At 43.9% G+C, this 20,990-nt stretch overlaps 1 protein-coding gene across 1 annotated transcript in view; it reads left to right on the plus strand.

The window, feature by feature from the left end:
- Positions 1-20,990, plus strand: part of LOC125379319 — a 47,004-nt gene that overhangs the window by 12,914 nt on the left and 13,100 nt on the right. The window lies entirely within an intron of this gene.

Genomic DNA, 20,990 nt, shown 5'->3' on the forward strand with positions numbered 1-20,990 from the left:
TACCTCGTGATTATGTATTCTGTTACAAGTGATTGAATGATCCTCTGTAGTGTGAATGATCCTCTCTGGTGTGAATGATCCTCTGTGGTCTGAATGGATCTCTGTGGTGTGAATGAATCTCTGTAGCGTGAATGATCCTCTGTGGTGTGAATGATCCTCTGTCGTGTGAATGATCCTCTGTAGTGTGAATGATCCTCTGTCGTGCGAATGATCCTCTGTCGTGTGAATGATCCTCTGTAGTGTGAATGATCCTCTGTCGTGCGAATGATCCTCTGTCGTGTGAATGATCCTCTGTAGTGTGAATGATCCTCTGTGGTCTGAATGATCCTCTGTAGTGTGAATGATCCTCTGCAGTATGAATGATCCTCTGTGGTGTGAATGAATCTCTGTAGCGTGAATGATCCTCTGTGGTCTGAATGATCCTCTGTTGTGCGAATGATCCTCTGTAGTGTGAATGATCCTCTGTGGTCTGAATGATCCTCTGTAGTGTGAATGATCCTCTGTGGTCTGAATGGATCTCTGTGGTGTGAATGATCCTCTGTCGTGTGAATGATCCTCTGTAGTGTGAATGATCCTCTGTCGTGCGAATGATCCTCTGTCGTGTGAAAGATCCTCTGTCGTGCGAATGATCCTCTGTAGTGTCAATGATCCTCTGTAGTGTGAATGATCCTCTGTGGTCTGAATGATCCTCTGTAGTGTGAATGATCCTCTGTGGTCTGAATGAATCTCTGTAGCATGAATGATCCTCTGTAGTGTGAATGATCCTCTGTCGTGCTAATGATTCTCTGTTGTGTGAATGATCCTCTGTCGTGCGAATGATCCTCTGTCGTGTGAATGATCCTCTGTAGTGTGAATGATCCTCTGTGGTCTGAATGATCCTCTGTCGTGTGAATGATCCTCTGTGGTCTGAATGATCCTCTGTTGTGTGAATGATCCTCTGTAGTGTGAATGATCCTCTGTGGTCTGAATGATCCTCTGTAGTGTGAATGATCCTCTGTGGTCTGAATGATCCTCTGTAGTGTCAATGATCCTCTGTGGTCTGAATGATCCTCTGTTGTGTGAATGATCCTCTGTAGTGTGAATGATCCTCTGTGGTCTGAATGATCCTCTGTAGTGTGAATGATCCTCTGTAGTATGAATGATCCTCTGTGGTCTGAATGGATCTCTGCGGTGTGAATGAATCTCTGTAGCCTGAATGATCCTCTGTAGTATGAATGATCCTCTGTCGTGTGAATGATCCTCTGTAGTGTGAATGATCCTCTGTGGTCTGAATGATCCTCTGTAGTGTGAATGATCCTCTGTGGTCTGAATGATCCTCTCTAGTGTGAATGATCCACTGTGGTCTGAATGATCCTCTGTAGTGTGAATGATCCTCTGTAGTATGAATGATCCCTGTGGTCTGAATGGATCTCTGTGATGTGAATGAATCTCTGTAACGTGAATGATCCTCTGTAGTAAGAATGATCCTCTATAGTGTGAATGATCCTCTGTGGTCTGAATGATCCTCTGTGGTGTGAATGAATCTCTGTAGCGTGAATGATCCTCTGTGGTGTGAATGATCCTCTGTGGTGTGAATGATCCTCTGTCGTGTGAATGATCCTCTGTCGTGCGAATGATCCTCTGTAGTGTGAATGATCCTCTGTAGTGTGAATGATCCTCTGTGGTCTGTATGATCCTCTGTAGTGTGAATGATCCTCTGTGGTCTGAATGATCCTCTGTCGTGTATGATCCTCTGGTGTGTGAATGATCCTCTGTGGTCTGAATGATCCTCTGTAGTGTGGATGATCCTCTGTAGTATGAATGATCCTCTGTGGTCTGAATGATTCTCTGTGGTGTGAATGATCCCCTGTGGTCTGAATGACCCACTGTGGTCTGAATGATCCTCTGTAATATGAATGATCCTCTGTAGTGTGAATGATCCTCTGTGGTGTGAATGATCATTTGTGGTGCGAATGATTCTCTGAGGTGCGAATGATACTCTGTAGTGTGAATGATCCTCTGTGGTTAGAATGATCCTCTGTGGTGTGAATTATCATATGTGGTGTGGAAGATCTTCTGGTGTGAATTATCCCTTTATAGTGTGAAGAGTCCTCTGTAGTGTGAATTATTCAAATGTTGTTTGAATGATCCTCTTTAGTGTGAATGATCCTCTGTGGGCTGAATAATCCTATATGGTGTGAATCATCCTCTGTAGTGTGAATGATCCTCTGTGGTGTGAATTATCATATGTGGTGTGAATGATCCTCTGTGGTGTGAATGATCCTCTGTAGTACGAATGATCCTCTGTAGTGTGAATGATCCTCTTTGGCCTGAATGATCCACTGTGGTGTGCATGATCCTCTGTGGTCTGAAAGATCCTCTGTGGTCTGAATGATCCAAGTGGTCCGAATGATCTATGTGGTCTGAATGAACCTCTGATAACCACTCCCCATCACTGGCCCACCACTCTCCATCATTGACCCACGACTCCCCATCACTGACCAACCACTCCCCATCATTGGCCCACCACTCCCCATCACTGGCCCACCACTCCCCATCAATGACCCACTACTCACCATCACTGACCAACCACTCCCCATCACTGACCCACTACTCACCATCACTGACCCACTACTCGCCATCACTGACCACCACTCCTCATCACTGACCCACTACTCACCATCACTGACCACCACTCCTCATCACTGACCCATCACTCCCCATCACTGACCCACCACTCCCCATCAATGGCCCACCACTCCCCATCACTGACCCACTACTCCCCATGACTGACCAACCACTCCCCATCACTGACCCACCACTCCCCATCACTGACCCACCACTCCCCATCACTGACCCATCACTCCCCATCACTGACCCACCACTCCCCATCACTGACCAACCACTCCCCATCACTGACCCACCGCTCCCCATCAATGACCCACCACTCCCCATCACTGACCCACCACTCCCCATCACTGACCCACCACTCCCCATCACTGACCCACCACTCCCCATCACTGACCCACCACTCCCCATCAATGACCCATCACTCCCCATCACTGACCCACCACTCCCCATCAATGGCCCACCACTCCCCATCACTGACCCACCACTCCCCATCAAAGACCCATCACTCCCCATCACTGACCCACCACTCCCCATCAATGACCCACCACTCCCCATCACTGACCCACCACTCCCCATCACTGACCCACCACTCCCCATCACTGACCCACCACTCCCCATCAATGGCCCACCACTCCCCATCACTGACCCACCACTCCCCATCACTGACCCACTACTCCCCATCACTGACCCACTACTCCCAATCACTGACCCACAACTCCCCATCACTGACTACTCCCCATTACTGACCCACCACTCCCCATCCCTGACCCTCCACTGACCCACAACTCCCCATCACTACCCATCACTGACATTTGGTTGGAAGTATTCTCAGTCCATCACTGACCCACCACTCCCAATCACTGACCCACGTCTTCCAATCACTGACCCACCACTCCACATGACTGACTCACCACTCCCCATCACTGACCCACCACTCCCTATCACTGGCCCACCACTCCCTATCACTGGCCCATCACTGACCCACCACTCCTCATCACTGACCCACCACTCCCCATGACTGACTCGCCGCTCCCCATTACTAACCCACCACTCTCCATGACTGACCAACCACTCCTCATCACTGACCCACCACTCCCCATGACTGACCAACCACTCCCCATGACTGACTCACCACTCCCTATCACTGACCCACCACTCCCTATCACTGACCCACCACTCCCCATTACTGACCCACCACTCCTCATCTCTGACCGACCACTCCCAATCACTGACCCACTTCTTCCCATCACTGACCCACCACCCCCATCACTGACCCACCACTCCCCATCACTGACCCACCACTTCCTATCATTGACCCACCATCCCCAATCACTGACCCACCACTCCCTTTCACTGGCCCACCACTCTCCATCACTGACCCACCACTCCTCATCACTGACCCACCACTCCCCATGACTGGCCCACCACTCCCCATCACTGACCCACCATGCCCATTCACTAACCCACCACTCCCCATGACTGGCCCACCACTCTCCATCACTGGCCCACCACTCCCCATCACTGGCCCACCACTCCCCATCACTGACCCACCATGCCCATTCACTAACCCACCACTCCCCATGACTGGCTCACCACTCTCCATCACTGACCCACCGCTCCCTATCACTGACCCACCGCTCTCCATCACTGACCCACCACTCCTCATCACTGACCCACCTCTCCCCATCACTGACCCACCACTCCCAATCACTGACCCACCACTTCCAATCATTGACCCACCATTCCCCATCACTGACCCACCACTCCCCATCACTAACCCATCACTTCCCCATCACTGACCCACCATGCCCATTCACTGACCCATCACTCCCAATCACTGACCTATGACCCTCTTCTTCCCATCACTGACCAACCACCCCCCATCACTGACCCACCACTCCAGATCACTGACCCACCACTTCCCATCATTGACCCACGATTCCCCATCACTGACCCACCACTGCCCATCACTGACGTTTGGTTGGAAGTATTCTCAGTCCATCACTGACCCACCACTTCCAATCAATGACCCACCGCTCCGCGTCACTCCCCATCACTGACCCACCACGCCCAATCACTGACCCATCACTCCCAATCACTGACCCACTTCTTCCCATCACTGACCCACCACTCCCTATCACTGACCCACCACTCCCCATCAATGGCCCACCACTCCCCATCACTGACCCACTACTCCCAATCACTGACCCACTACTCCCCATCACTGACCCACTACTCCCAATCACTGACCCACAACTCCCCATCACTGACTACTCCCCATTACTGACCCACCACTCCCCATCCCTGACCCTCCACTGACCCACAACTCCCCATCACTACCCATCACTGACATTTGGTTGGAAGTATTCTCAGTCCATCACTGACCCACCACTCCCAATCACTGACCCACGTCTTCCAATCACTGACCCACCACTCCACATGACTGACTCACCACTCCCCATCACTGACCCACCACTCCCTATCACTGGCCCACCACTCCCTATCACTGGCCCATCACTGACCCACCACTCCTCATCACTGACCCACCACTCCCCATGACTGACTCGCCGCTCCCCATTACTAACCCACCACTCTCCATGACTGACCAACCACTCCTCATCACTGACCCACCACTCCCCATGACTGACCAACCACTCCCCATGACTGACTCACCACTCCCTATCACTGACCCACCACTCCCTATCACTGACCCACCACTCCCCATTACTGACCCACCACTCCTCATCTCTGACCGACCACTCCCAATCACTGACCCACTTCTTCCCATCACTGACCCACCACCCCCATCACTGACCCACCACTCCCCATCACTGACCCACCACTTCCTATCATTGACCCACCATCCCCAATCACTGACCCACCACTCCCTTTCACTGGCCCACCACTCTCCATCACTGACCCACCACTCCTCATCACTGACCCACCACTCCCCATGACTGGCCCACCACTCCCCATCACTGACCCACCATGCCCATTCACTAACCCACCACTCCCCATGACTGGCCCACCACTCTCCATCACTGGCCCACCACTCCCCATCACTGGCCCACCACTCCCCATCACTGACCCACCATGCCCATTCACTAACCCACCACTCCCCATGACTGGCTCACCACTCTCCATCACTGACCCACCGCTCCCTATCACTGACCCACCGCTCTCCATCACTGACCCACCACTCCTCATCACTGACCCACCTCTCCCCATCACTGACCCACCACTCCCAATCACTGACCCACCACTTCCAATCATTGACCCACCATTCCCCATCACTGACCCACCACTCCCCATCACTAACCCATCACTTCCCCATCACTGACCCACCATGCCCATTCACTGACCCATCACTCCCAATCACTGACCTATGACCCTCTTCTTCCCATCACTGACCAACCACCCCCCATCACTGACCCACCACTCCAGATCACTGACCCACCACTTCCCATCATTGACCCACGATTCCCCATCACTGACCCACCACTGCCCATCACTGACGTTTGGTTGGAAGTATTCTCAGTCCATCACTGACCCACCACTTCCAATCAATGACCCACCGCTCCGCGTCACTCCCCATCACTGACCCACCACGCCCAATCACTGACCCATCACTCCCAATCACTGACCCACTTCTTCCCATCACTGACCCACCACTCCCTATCACTGACCCACCACTCCCCATCAATGGCCCACCACTCCCCATCACTGACCCACTACTCCCAATCACTGACCCACAACTCCCCATCACTGACCACTACTCCCCATTACTGACCCACCACTCCCCATCCCTGACCCTCCACTGACCCACAACTCCCCATCACTCCCCATCACTGACATTTGGTTGGAAGTATTCTCAGTCCATCACTGACCCACCACTCCCAATCACTGACCCACCACTTCCAATCACTGACCCACCACTCCACATGACTGACTCACCACTCCCCATCACTAACCCATCACTCCCTATCACTGGCCCACCACTCCCTATCACTGGCCCATCACTGACCCACCACTCCTCATCACTGACCCACCACTCCCCATGACTGACTCGCCACTCCCCATGACTGACCCACCACTCCCCATGACTGACCCACCACTCTCCATGACTGACCAACCACTCCTCATCACTGACCCACCACTCCCCATGACTGACTCGCCACTCCCCATGACTGACCCACCACTCCCCATGACTGACCCACCACTCTCCATCACTGACCAACCACTCCTCATCACTGACCCACCACTCCCCATGACTGACCCACCACTCCCCATGACTGACTCACCGCTCCCTATCACTGACCCACCACTCCCCATTACTGACCCACCACTCCCAATCACTGACCCACCAATCCCAATCACTCACCCATTTCTTCCCATCACTGACCCACCACCCCCATCACTGACCCACCACTCCCTATCACTGACCCACCACTCCCCATTACTGACCCACCACTCCCCATCACTCACCCACCACTTCCCATCATTGACCCACCATCCCCCATCACTGACCCACCACTCCCTTTCACTGGCCCACCACTCTCCATCACTGACCCACCACTCCTCATCACTGACCCACCACTCCCAATCATTGACCCACCATTCCCCATCACTGACCCACCACTCCCCATCACTAACCCATCACTTCCCCATCACTGACCCACCATGCCCATTCACTGACCCATCACTCCCAATCACTGACAGTAGTATAGGTAATGGGGGTTCTGGCTCACTTCCACTGGAGCAGGATTCATATACCTATACTGCTACTACAGGAGGAATTTTTTATGCCAAAATGATTATGCGATTTAATGATAGTCATGAGATTAAGTTAAATCGACTCTAGCTTACCACCACCCGGAGCCAATGATATAAATTTTTATAGGTAATGGGGGTTCTGGACCACTTCCACTGGAGCCAGATTTATTACCTATACTGCTACTACAGGGGGGATTTTTTATGCCAAAATGATTATGCGATTCAACGATAGTCATGAGTTGTATTAAACGAAACATCAATATTAATTAATAATGGATCAAATTTACTATAGCCCACGAGGATATTGGAAAGGTGTAGGAGCAATAAAAAAATTAGCCACCACGGCTAAGGTATCTAAAGATGTGGCAAAGGATTGGTTAAAGAAACAAGCGATGTGGCAAATATATTTACCGGCACCACGTTATATACCGAGGAAGAAGTTTGATATTTTTACAACGAATGAAGTTCATCAGGCTGACCTCTTGTTTCTTCCCCACGATAAGGTAAAACGCAAAACGTATAAATACGCTTTAACAGTAGTGGATGTGGCTAGTCGATACAAAGAGGCTGAGCCATTAACATCGAAAGAATCAACAGAGGTAGCTAATGCACTGAGTCGCATATATAAACGCGGACCGCTAAAATGGCCTAAGCTATTTCAAGTAGATCCCGGTCGCGAGTTTATGGGATCGGTAACTAAACTGTTAACAAAGAACGATGTCAAAATCGTCCGTGGTGAAAGAGAGGCCCACCGCAGTCAAGCTATCGTCGAAAGATTTAACAGGACATTAGCGGAACGTTTGTTTGGCTATCAGTATGGGATTGAAATGAAATCCGAGCGATTGAGATCAACCGAATGGGTGACACGATTATCAGCCGTTGTATCATCGCTGAATAATGAAGTGACGAGATTAATAGGGAAGAAACCATCCGATGCTATTAAAATGTAAGCCGTGACTTCCGAATCTTTAGCACCGAAAAGAGGCAAAGAACGAAAACTTCCGGACAGAGTAAGGGTAAGATATTTATACCAGGCCGGTGAACTCGAAGGAGGCCTACGTCGCGCAACCGATCCAATATGGTCCCTTAAGACGTATAACATTAGTAGATTGGTTTCGAAAGAAGGAGAGCCTATTCTTTATTATCTTCAAGATGGACCGGGTAGGGCATTTGTACGAGAAGAGTTGTTCATAGTTCCCGACGGTACGGTATTACCACCATAACCATAAGCGTAGGTAGTTACACCATCATTATCAATCCATCTCTTTGTATCTAAGGGGGATAATGATGTCTTGTTCATTCTTAATCCATATATCCTATGATCGTAACTTCTTAAAGAGTTCATCTCGTGTTTGAACGTTCTACCGTTAAATAATGATTCTTTATACTGTTCGTGTTTGATATGCTTTTTTACAACATACTTCTTAACACCCTTAGCTTTTCTTATCTCCCCATTATCGGACTTCTTTATAGAATACATCTTAGGTCTTAATCCTACATACTCCGCTATAGGGGTCCCAGCACATTCATCCTTCATCTTACCTAACACCTTTTTATTTACAACGCTGTGCAGTGGATTATCTTTAGGGTAATCGCTCGTGTCGTACATATCTATTTTTTCTGCCATATCTTTATACACATCCTCGGTTTGTATTTCCATCAACAAAGAATCTGTGTCGGTATATAACACCTCGCATCTATCGCCGTATTGCTTCTTAAGTTCGTTGTAATAAAAGTCATACATTAAGTGTTTTGACAAGTCGAGAATACTCATACCGACGTACACCGGTCTGTTGAATTTTATATTACTCTTCTGCATATGCAACGCGGCTAAGTCGTTATCGAATATCTTGCTTCTGTTAAAAGCCGGACTGGCTATAAGTTTCCTGAGTCTTTCTTCCTCATTAGATCTGACTAATTTAACATCAACACGCTTCCTTAGATTCTCCATGGTTTTACCAAATACCGAGTTATTCATGAGCTTATATAGATTCTTTTCGAAATCGCTGGTAGCTATCTTTCTTAAATCTGTGTTCAACCTTATATAGGGCTCCATCCAAGGGCTTTGATCGAACTTTAGAACTCTGTGTATTTTCTTAAGTTTCATACCTAACGATAGATACAACTGGAGATTTCTGTAGTGAACTATATATTTTGTCTTATCCATCAAATTTGGTACGAGTTTTTCTACGTTAGCTAACCTACTATTACCCATCAAGGAGCGTTGATATTCCGACATCCAGTCTTTATTAACCATTAATCTTTCGGGAGCTAGCGGATAACTGTTATGATCTTTATGTAACGAACTTGGATATTCCAAGTCAACTTCTAGTATGTACCCTTTATTCGCATTATTATCGATATCATTAACTTCAATATCATTGACCCATTCAAAACCACCCGTGGGTAAAGGTTGACTCATAGCCCATCCGTACAAATTGTTAGCGTCGAGATATAATATGTGCGTGTCGGGTTTACTCGGATCGTATCCTTCCACTAATTTATTATTAGCCTTAGAATACCTTTTAGCTGCCATCGATATACCACCTCTTAATCCTTTCTCAATAAACAAGTGCATATCGTAATCTGTAAGTAGTTTTACTTCTACGCCTGTCTTCTTCAACAATGCATCCCACGATAGTCCGGGACTGGAATAGTACCATGCCGGGTCCAAGCCGTATTGTTTGAAACATGTCTTTCTAAATATCTCGAATATATCGGCGAGTAACAGTACATCGGTTTTTAAGTACAGATCGTGATAATCGCCTAAATTCTTACAACCTAATTTATCCCAGACTGTCAGAGCGTGTTCATAATCGGCATCTGTTATTCTAGATTCTGTTAAGTTACTATAGAATGATTCGAGGGGTGGTAATTCAGTTTCTTCGAATCTAGACCAATTATCCATATATTCGTAAGGATATACACCTTTTCTCAGCAACAAATGACGAGTTATCTTATCGGTATATTTATTTGTTATCGCGAAGTCATCGGGATTGTTCGCATTAGCTAAATTGTCCAGGGAAGATAACAGAAACTGTACGGAGTCTATGAATCTAAGCCCATTACTTTGCTTTGTTCTAGATTTCCCATCCTTGTCCCTATAATGTATAGGTTTAGTCAACGAGAACGATATGTATTTTTCCATATTATTAGGAATGCACGTTAAACCGCCGTCGGTCTTTGAGATAGCTTGCATAATGAGATGTGAATCGTATCCCCTAAGGTTATGAAACACAACGGGGATGGGTATTGTTTGAGCATTCATTTTTAGTTTCAAGTTACACTCGTTATGAGCGGCTCCCCGATAATTACCCGTGACGTGACAATGATCTCTTACGGAATCCCCATCCAGGGGTTTATTACAAACGTGACAACTCGGTGACTTCTTATGGACCCTCCAATCATCCCTCGTCATACGCATGGGTATCTTACAAGATAATGTTTCCCTGATTATTCTCTCTTCATTTTCTAGATATTCTAGGAACTTTCCCGCTGCATCGGGACCTCTGTAAATCACGGGAGTGTTTGTTTTCCCATCATACCTTACAACTACATATCCAAACCCACAAGGAATATGTTCTTGAGTTTTGTACGTAAAACTACTATCTTGATTATTGCGTTCAGTATTTTCTATGGGTTTGATAAGCGCTTCGAAGTCGGCGTAAATTACGTACGGTACTGGCATTTGATTACAATAATGTTCAAATTTTAATATATTTTTTCCCTCTTTAGGCATATCGATCCTGATAGCATTCTGTCCAACACCTCTACAGTCTTCTTTATGCGCTTCTAATAGATCTTGTCTGCTGTACCCATGCAGGCATCTTTCGCAGAAATATTTCTTTTCTTTATGTTTTGTTTGATCGTATAATAGCCTGTTTAAACTCTTTATCCACGTATAATGATATTTACCATCTTTTTCGATCAGAAATGAATTGATTCTGGGGATATTTTCCGGAGCGGAGCTTATCCTGTGTACAACAATTCCTTTAGAATGTCCGAAAACATTTATAGCTAAATTATTTTGCTTTTCCACCTTATCAATTTGTGATATTGGTGTAGGTTCGTCTATACCATCGAAGTTGAGTCCATCGTTTTGAGGATAGCTAGAAGGTCTATCCGGATGCTTATCTACGGGGAACAATGCAGATCTTATCATCATTCTTAAACAGTCATCGGATTTATTTTTTACGTTAATTATGGCTTTTTTCTTCTTATAATACGGGGGTAAATCTATATAAGATCCACCTTTGAAGGGCATATAATTCGCTATATCTAAATATAAACTATCGATTTTATCCACACCCCAACCTGAACCTCTATTAGTCCAGCGTTCTAAAGTTTCCTGTATCCTCTGAATTGATGTATCTAATGATGAGTTTATAGTATCGGATTCGGTTATAACTTCTTGATTGCTACGGAAATATGGTTCGGTATATTCGGTGCTATCGTCTGTGTTACTTTTACTCAATGTCATTTTAATCGTCAGCTGGTATTTTATACTATGTAAATCATCTAATTCCTCGTTAATTTTACTCGATATGATGGGCTTAATATCGTTAACATCTATGTTGGAATTAATATCCATCTTCCAACCTCTTAGATATTTACCAACGCCGGCGGATGTGGGTACAAATATTAATTCTTGTTGTTGTTGTTGAATATCATCATCATTATTATGTTGAATATCATCATTAGGTTGATTATTATCTAGTAAAGCGATCAATTCAGCTCTTCTCATTCGAGAATAACCTCTCAGCCCACTGTTTCTCGCTCAAACTTTGAGTTCTCTAACAGTCTCGGGTCTGTTGTATTCCAAACCGAGTAAATCCATCAATTCAGCTTTTCTCATACGAGAATATCCACGCAGTCCACTTTGCTTTGCCATAGCTTTTAATTCTCTGACAAAAAACATTATGGTTGAATGGTATATACAAAATGATTCATTTGTCTAAATGGTTGTTTTTCATATATAAATACGTATTCTCCCCAACCTATTCCTCTCATTGATGTAATCTCTCTTCCTAGCATAACTAATCTGCTTCCTGACCTTATCAGCACCGTGACTCTTACATAAACTGTAACTACATTTGACTACAATCCCACATACAGAACAAACGTAATTTTTAAAACCCTTTCTGATGTTATAAGCGTGAGTGCCACAGTAAATACCCACCGATGGCTTCTGACATTGAATAGATTTCCCCATGAGTGTATATTTGCATAGATTCATGGTGGTTATACACATATCATATCATTTGTCTAAAAGGTAAAACACATCTACACTATTGATTAGGCAGTCAGCCAACGCTATTTATAGATCGCTCTAAACTAGGTCATAGCCACAGCTGTCACTCTGACTTATGCATGGTATAGCTGAAAATCAATACACCAGTCAATCCAATAATCATAAATGCGACCTCGCGTTTTTTTTGAGCCTCTGACGGTGTATAAAACTGACTCATTGTTGGTCTCAGTATTGGGTCTAGTTTTTTCCCATAAACGAGGAAGTATTCGTGCATGGCAGATTCAACATCCTTAAACGTTTGAATTGAATGTCCTTCCTTAATCAGTTGTTCATGAATAAAGTCTAATCTCTTCATTCTCTGCTGTGTATATTGTAACTGAGCTGCTTGGTATTGTTCTAAAGCTTCATTATGTCGTTTACGCTCCTCTTCAACTTCTTTAGCGTTTGATTCCCTCATACTAGAAAATAAAAAATTACTCCCCGAAAAAGCTAGAGCATTAACAACAGCTCCACCGACCATCATCGCAATTGTTGCCATGTTTAATAATATTAAATATTCAAATGTTTAATTAATTACTTCATTATGTCTTCAGGGATAAGCCCTTGTTTGATGAGCATATCCTTCGTTGCCATAGCTAATCCAATATCCAAAACCATCATTGGTATGTCAAAACTATTAAAATCTAGCTTGGGAGGTGTGGCTTTAGTAATCATTTTAGCCATACGGGCATAGCCAATGGCCAAGCCGGTGACCACCGCTGAATGATACGTCGCGTTTACCAACATTTTACCGTCTGTAGCTGGAGTAGTCATGCTTCTTATAGCATTATATGAGGACTAACCTCTAATTGAACTTGTTGTTGCGGCGGGGGTGATGTTTTATCTTCTCCGGTCTTATAAAAGAACCATACAACCGCTATACCAGCAACTCCTACTAGTGTCCATGTTTTAATCGGATTTGAATTATTTATTAATTTCGCTTTGCGCGCCAGCCCACCCTTTCTTCCTGCGGCTATTTTCAAAGGATTCTTTGTCACTCTGGGTTGTTTTTTTGTATTCACATGTGGTGCAATCGCTGGTGGTGGTTCCTCATTCAGTTGTTGTGTGTTCACTTGTTGTTCCACAATCTGTTGTGGTTCCTCGTTCACAATCTGTTGTGGTGTCACCTGTTGTGATTGTGTCTCCATTTATATTATTAAGTGGGCACGTATGTTTAAATTGACAATACCTAGCCGTTATTAAAGCGGTGGTGAGCGGAGCTAAGTACATTCCGAATCTATGATAAAACTCACAGCTCACCGCGCTTATAGCGTGTTCGATGAATGGGTCTTTCTCTAGAGATTCGCATAAATACAGGCGATGTTCTGCTGGGATGGGGAGAAACGTACTAGCTACGGCTGTGTATAGTTGTAATATAGAAGACCCTATCGTTTTAGTCATGGTAGCTCCCAGTCTAGACTCGTAACGCGTGTACAGTTTTTTAATCTCTTCGTCGGTCATGTTATCAATTTTTTCGATGGTATAATTTTCCCCCAAATATTGGGAACATTTTCCACCGGCTACCAAAGCCGCGAGTCTTTCTCTATGTTTATCTAAAGATTTATCTACATTTTGATCCGCATGTTGATGTGTATGTTGATCAGCATCAGATTCTTTGAGCATTTGTTCGATGAGTTCGTCGCATTCCATAATGTAATACCTAAGGAGATATTTAAGTCTAACATAATATAATATGACATATCCAATACAACCCGTAATAATGAACTGTTGTGAAAGAATGAGGATTTCGAACCACATTTTATGTAATATTAACCACTAATGTTCAATTTGCTACATTTTGCTACATTTTGCTACATTTTGCTATAATTTTGCTACAATTTGCTACATTTTGCTAAGCAATTGCATAAGCAGCTGGTTGATCGGTTTTTAATACGAGTTTACAGTGCTTCGTTGCCGCTAACACTTTTCTGACTTTATCTCGTTCGCCCTTGGTATAAATGACATCATTTTCGCGTAAACATTCCTCGAATGAATCTCGGTCTTTGCAATGAAACAGTGCTACCCATTTGGTCTGCTCTCTGAGATCTTTCAGGACAGAGTTGTATTTTTGAGTAAGTACCCAAACGCTATGTTGAGTATGCCGACCGGAGAATGCTAAATACGAAAGCATATCTTTCTTTTTTGTGAGTTCTTTACTCGCGCTGCAGTCGTCTATTACGAAAAGGGTCGATTCTCCTTTGTGATTTTCGTGACATACTCGGAGGCAGTCTTGTAATCGATCGCCCGGATCGACTCTGTGTACCCCGTCGTCATTCATTACCCAATCTCTGGATAGGTAGGTTTTATTAACGCTTATAGTCAGGCACAGAATAATGATATGATCGAAAACGTCCCGATAATGACTTTCTAAAATATCTAGAATAAAGGCTGTTTTTCCGCAGCCCGTTTGCCTGCATATGATAGCGCAGTGCGGATCTTTAGGTAAAAGATTATCAATAGATTGCTTGCACGAATCTCCCATTCTGTATATTAAGTTGCGCATCCATACTCACGTACAAATATATGTTTAATTTACCAGCCGCTTCCTGAAGCTTCGTTATCTGTATGGTGGCACCCTCGCTAGCATTTTCTATTCTCCTCCCACTGCCGTGTAATTGATCATCGTCCGTTGTTCGCATGTCGAGCCATAGCGAGTACTTCGTGGTGAGGTATTCACCTATAGATACACTCCCGAGAGACAGATCTTTCACGACCGCGTTAACTTCCGGAGAACGTTTTATAGAAGGAAGTTTTTTAATCTCATCCCACTGGTGATACGCTAGCATTCCTTGGCTATATAGTTGATTAGGAACGCCCTCGATAGTCAATTCTACTTTTGTAATCTTGGGATTGTAGAACTTCTCGGTATTTCTTTTAAACGCATCGGAGGGGTCCTCGAACAACATTAAAATACCCTTCAACGACCTCGTGGGAACGTTTAGATTGATATTCCACATCGTATCTTTTTTGTCCCTCGTGATCTTTCGGTGTCGCAGCACGCGATCGTACAAAATGGCTAAACTTCCCGTATACTGGTTACGAATTTGTCTGGCTAATTCGGGATCCGTTATCATATCGTACTCCAGCGATATATTGTCAATGGAATATCTAGCATCTTCATTAGCAGATCTGATTACTCTACCGTAGTCATTAAAAGTGAGTTCGTATTCTAACCTATCGCCTAGGGATGCTTGATAAAAGGGCATGTGGGAATCTAGTAATTCAAAGTCTAGGGGAACATAGAATCTGTTACCTAATGCGTCGGCAACGGCCTTATCTTTAACGATGGTATTATCACCATTATCAGAACCCACGCGCAGTCTCAATGTGTTCTTATTACAAATACCTTGGTACTGTAAGTTTTCCCGCTCTTTATCCGTTCTCCAGAGATCCATGTAACAATAGTATACATCGCTATCGTCGATACTCAAAACCTCATTACCGCTAATTTTAATCGCGATTTTCTTAATGATAGCACGACCTATGTTCTGAACGGGCTCCCTGTTAACGTCGGTAGAAGTCAAACTAATCGTAAATGCTAGTCGGACAGTTCCCGGAACTAACACATCGTGTGCGCCTAGATTAGGAAACCGAACCAGAAGCGTTTGATTCTGATCGATGGTACTAGGGTTATTAGTTATAGTTACAGACTGACGAATTGCTTTGACCCCTAATGGATCTCGAAGTCTACGTTGTGGGTTTAACTTGCGTCCGTATTGCGAAGACATTGTTTATATTGAAATTATGTACCCTATGTTTAATATAAAAATGACTGATTTTGATATTAATGACTTTGATCTAAGTACCTTTGATGATCTGAATCCAATCGAAGAGGGTACTGATGAAACCAGGTTTAGTAGTCTTAACGATGAACTTTTACAATCGTCCGTCAATGATTATTACGATGCATTAAAAGATGATACCCCAATAGGTCGTGACTATTCAAAGTTTGAGATAGATAGTAAAGGAATATTGCGACTGCGTGACTCTCCGGATATTGATCTTATGCATTCTCGTACTCGTAAGCCCCTAGCCTTGTCTACGATAGCTGCTAAACACGGCATCAGCACTGTTCGTGATAAATTAGGTTTTGTGGACTACCGACGACTTTCCGCGAAGACTACTAAGGTTCTTCGAACCGTGCGTGATGAACTCGTTAATACAGATGATTTGGAAGAAGCCTCTAACGTGGCCTCGAACGGACTCGGAGAAATCTTAGATACCTATTACGATAATTCCACGGTCAGTGTATCACCATATTCAGAGTTCAGTATTAGGGAATTACGAGGTCTTGACAAGGCAATGCGAACAATGCGGGGAGAACTCATCAATAATACAGCCAAGATATCCGAAATCGACAAGCATATAGCTCAAGAGAAAACAAAACTCGAACAGGCGGGCGATGAGTTCAGTAGACGCCGCGTAGCGGAAAGATTGCGTAACTTAGAAGACGAAAGATCGGCCCGCCTCGAAGCAGCTTCCAGTAATAGAAAGGCACTTCGTTCGCAAATCAGTCGTATTCGAGAAACTATCGATCAAGTCCTCAACGATGACACTACACTGGCCGATAAAATTAAAACATTGTTCAGAGAACAGGGAATAACAATTGCCAGTATTTTAACCGCATTGGGATTTATTATATCGACTTTGACTCTCTCGTTAACAGGTGGTAGTACAGGTGGAGGCGGATCACCTCCTAGCGATAAAAATGGTATAAAAGAGTGGATAAAAAAGCATTTAAAAGCATTAGGTTCAGCACTGGGAAAGCTCGCTGAGAAAGCCACGGCCGCACTTCCCGGTATAATAGGGAGTGTTGTTTCCTGGCTATTGAATTTATTAGCTAAGACCACCACTTGGCTTAGTCAAAACTTGTGGGGGTTGATCGTAGCAATTGCAGGGCTGTTGTACGTGTTCGCTAAGAACTATTTAACCACCAAATCAGTTCGCTAACCAAATCATGAGTAAACCAACCGAGACTCCACCCACTACGAGCGCTGTTTTTTCATCGATATGTTGTTGATTTTTAGCTTCAATATGCGGTGGCACTTGTGCATTAGTAGATGGTTGATCGATAGTGGGTGTTTGTGGCTTGACTATTCCCTTTTCGCCCGTGATCGTTTGCGTTATTAATTCGACGTTAATATCTGAATTTATACCTGGTTTTTGTTGATCGGTAGCGATAACAATTTTATTATTTTAGCCTATCACTTGACTGATCTTAAGTTCCATATTACTCGGAGACATGTATAGTCCCGGCGCATAAATGAAGTCCACTTTGGATTGAGCGTACTGTAATGCATCTTGAAAACGCTTTATAGACGATGGTATGTCAACTGGTGAATTAATGGCGTCCTCCACGTTTGCGACAAACTGTTTTTGCGCATCGAACGCCGTCCCAGTACCGATAATGGATGTTCGTGTTTGCGATTGTGCTCCGAGAATTGCCCACACATAAGTTCTTATCGATTCATTAACTCTTTCAAATCCTGGGTTAGTAAAATTATTTTCCGTTTTATCATTAAGAAATTCATTCCAAGCGTCTGTTGTATCGTTTGGATGCACAAACTTTGTTATAAGATAAGGAATGCCACTCTCAAAGTTCATACGATCTGCTCTAAACTGTTTACTCGAGAGAGCAAAGCCTGAAGGGATCACACCCGCTTTAATTAAATAATCGCTTTTATCTTTAATAGTTCTTTGTCCATTGTACGGAATACCTAGACCATGGCTAGGTCCTTTAATGCGCCAATCTTTACTCGTAGAAACATTAAATTCATTACAAATATGTTCGAAGGCCCTCTTATTATAATGATTATTTGCATGATTCCATGCTGGATCCATCGGTAATGGAGCACTAATTTCTTTAAGTATACGTCTAATCTGATAGTACACGTGAAATAATATAACAGACTTATATAGTTTAAATCCTGGGGCATTAACAGATACGCCACATCCCGTTGTGGCACACCATACGGCAAAGTTTAACTGATTCTGCCAAAATTGCATCGGACGGTTAAACCAATCGTCAATCATTTTATCGTTAGTTGCCGTGAAACTGTATTTTTCAAAGATATCGTGGAATTTAACGAAAAATTCAGCACCAGAGGCAGTTACTATAATCGATTGATTAGTAATGTGAGTTGATTTCATGTTTAAGTTATGATATAGTATCATTGTATATTTAATATGTATGTTACACTACCTGGAATAACAAATGGTCACTCTATTGAACTGCTTCATACTATCGATAACTCGGATGGACAACTCGAAGTCGCTCTATGCGACGTAACATATTACCCACTGTGGACCAATATAAGTGCTGCGAGAGGTAATAATGTGATAGATATAATAGGTGTAAACAATGGTATTGAAAAATTCATTACTATACCTGATGGGTATTACAGCGTATGCTCACTCAATGATGAAATTTTTAAGCCTAATGGAGCTAGTCTAACACAAAATGAGTCGAATGGGACAGTGAAAGTCGACTCTGGAGAAAACGTTGTAGTTCTTAGGCCATACTTAGAAGTTACACTTGGATTTCATCATAGAATAGGAATTATAAATTATAACAAACCACGACAGGGAATTAAAGTACCCGATTTAGTTCCCTATAAAGAGTTGTTCATCCATCTTGATCAAATAAGCACGACAAATAATATTCAACTAGAAAGTCCTTCAACTCTACTCAGATCTGTTCCGGTCAAAAATGAAAAATATAATAGCGGTAGAACGGAATCTTTCTCACCATTACAATATAAAAAATTAAAGCGGGGTATTATTTCAGACCTCAAAATTTCTGTATTAGATGTAAAACACCAACCTGTACATATAGGATACTTAAGTGTAACACTCCATATTATAAATAATGGTTGATGCATCAGGCCCTGGAACAGTAAGAAAATGTAATACAATTGCGCTTTCCGATCTCGGAGACACGGAAGGATTTGATAAACCCGGTACCGCTGGTAAGTTATACGCTTTACACTTACACGATAATGTATACAATCGGAAAGAAGTCACATTCACGGGTAATCTAGGAGATTTAAGCGATGTCGATGTTAGTAGACTCCTTAAAAACACTTCGTACAATATTACTCGCAACGATGATAAAAAATGGACTATGGTCGAAGCAAACATCGAGTGGCTATTGAATATCGTCATTACCCCACCTTATGTGATGATGGATAAGGGACATAATTTAACTAAGATAATAAATAGTGGCATCGTACTCGCGGCTTATATCCCGTCAAAACGAAAAAGTGTGTTGGTCACTCCCCTGCCAGAAAACCCAGGTCATATGTTATATAGTCGTCCGGCCTTAAAAAATGTTAGTTTAAATTTGGTTACTGAATTCGAAAAAATTAAACAGAACCTGAGTGCAATACCTAATCTTTCTACGCTTATTATTGAAGTCTTGTTCGGAGAGGCACCGGTAGATGCCTTCGAAATATTACCAGGTCTATCGATTAAATGGCTCAAGAAACACGAGCGTCAACGTTGCAGTATTATTCATATCGGAGCATCGCCCGTTGCAACCCTCGAGGGGGTTCAAATTATTAAAAGTGACAGTATTTCTCTTTCTAAGATATTCTTGCCGAATAATATACATTTGATAAGATTGATGTATAGTCTCAAAACATTTAAGCAAGACCAATTAAAGACTATTATATGATCGTAATATACACTATGAGTTTATATCCGGCGCTCGGTGAAGCATTTGAAAAGATGGAAACTGTTGATGGATTTCGATTTACATCAAATAAGCGACATAAAACATCGAATAGGGAAGGATAGGGAGTTGAGACTTGGATTGTATAAAAAGTATCGCAGAGCCGTGAATGCTCTGGACGGAGTTGACACCGCTCTTGTAGTATCTGGCATGGGACTCGGTGTAGCGGGTATCGGTTTACTATCAACTATAATCGCCGCGCCTATCGTGCTCGGCATGGAAATAACCGCTGGAGTCTCGGGACTGGCAGGAATAGCGATAAAATTCATTTCTCGTAGGTTACAAAAGAAAGCATTAAAACACGATAGTATTCGGATACTCGCCGAAGCAAAGTTGAACAGCATCGAGGATCATATTTCGACAGCATTGGCCGATTGTAAGATATCCGAGGATGAGTTTCGTTTAGTGCTGTCGGAACTCACCAAATACAACGAAATGAAGCAGGAGATTCGATCAAAATCTCGTAAGACCAGTGGTATTAGCGAAGACGAGAAAAAAAAGTTCATAGAACAGGGGAGGCAACAAGCGCGTCAATTATTCCGTGCCAAAACCAAAGAACTGGTTGGAGATTAAAAATAGATTGCT

Source organism: Haliotis rufescens, unplaced genomic scaffold (assembly GCF_023055435.1).
Source record: "Haliotis rufescens isolate VD_foot unplaced genomic scaffold, xgHalRufe1.0.p SCAF_14, whole genome shotgun sequence".
NCBI lineage: Eukaryota > Metazoa > Mollusca > Gastropoda > Lepetellida > Haliotidae > Haliotis > Haliotis rufescens.